We start from the raw sequence: 967 nt of genomic DNA, 5'->3' as shown, positions 1-967 counted from the left end.
TTGTATTATATTATACTCATTTATTGTGCTTTTAATTATTAATTTTTCTATATGTGACTGTGGATTTTCATCGATGAGTTCATGAACATTGGTTCTTTTCTCTAAAGCTACAAATTTATATATATATATATATGTGTGTGTGTGTGTGTGTGTGTGTGTGTGTGTGTGTGTGTGTCTGTGTAGGAGAGTAGTGATATTTTATTTTGATCGAGTCAGTCTCTTGCTACTCTGAGTTTCACCTGCGTTCATACTGGATCTTTAGGCAAGTTGTGACTGGAAAATTGATGAGATTTTCACATTTATTTATAGTTTTCTAATCATAGAGTGTGATGAGGAGGATAAAGTATAATGGGTGGGTGGGGAGTAAAGGAGGAAAACGGGTGGGAGGAGGAGAAAGGGACTGGAAAAAAAGGAAAAGAGTAAAAGGAAGGAAAATAATAGAAAAAAGGAAGAAGCAAGAAAAAAAGGATAAAGACGAAAGAAATAGAATACGAAGAGGGAACAAGTGCGTGAAGAATACAATTTTGAATAGCATATGATGAACTATCAGAAGGTGGTGAGCTGGCAGAAATGTTAGCACGCCGGGCGAAATGTTTAGCAGTATTTCGTCTGTCTTTACGTTCTGAGTTCAAATTCCGCCGAGGTCGACTTTGCCTTTCATCCTTTCGGGGTCGATAAATTAAGTACCAGTTGAGCAGTGGGGTCGATCTAATCGACTTAATCCCTCTGTCTGTCCTTGTTTGTCCCCTCTATGTTTAGCCCCTTGTGGGCAATAAAGAAATAAGAAACGTTAGCACACCGGGCGAAATGCTTAGTGGTATTTCGTCTGTCTTTACGTTCTGAGTTCAAATTCCGCCGAGGTCAACTTTGCTTTTCATCCTTTCGGAGTCGATAAACTAAGTACCAGTTACCTTGTGCCTAGAGTAGAAAAGATGATGAACTATTAGAAGTAATAGATGAAATATAG

At 38.2% G+C, this 967-nt stretch overlaps 1 protein-coding gene across 4 annotated transcripts in view; it reads left to right on the top strand.

Annotated features, from left to right (window-relative positions):
- LOC106880214 (myosin light chain kinase, smooth muscle) overlaps window positions 1-967 on the top strand; it is a 133766-nt gene that overhangs the window by 127807 nt on the left and 4992 nt on the right. The gene's annotated exons all lie outside the window — the stretch shown is intronic.

This window comes from Octopus bimaculoides, chromosome 7 (assembly GCF_001194135.2).
Source record: "Octopus bimaculoides isolate UCB-OBI-ISO-001 chromosome 7, ASM119413v2, whole genome shotgun sequence".
NCBI lineage: Eukaryota > Metazoa > Mollusca > Cephalopoda > Octopoda > Octopodidae > Octopus > Octopus bimaculoides.
This window is presented reverse-complemented; position numbering and strand designations above follow the sequence as displayed.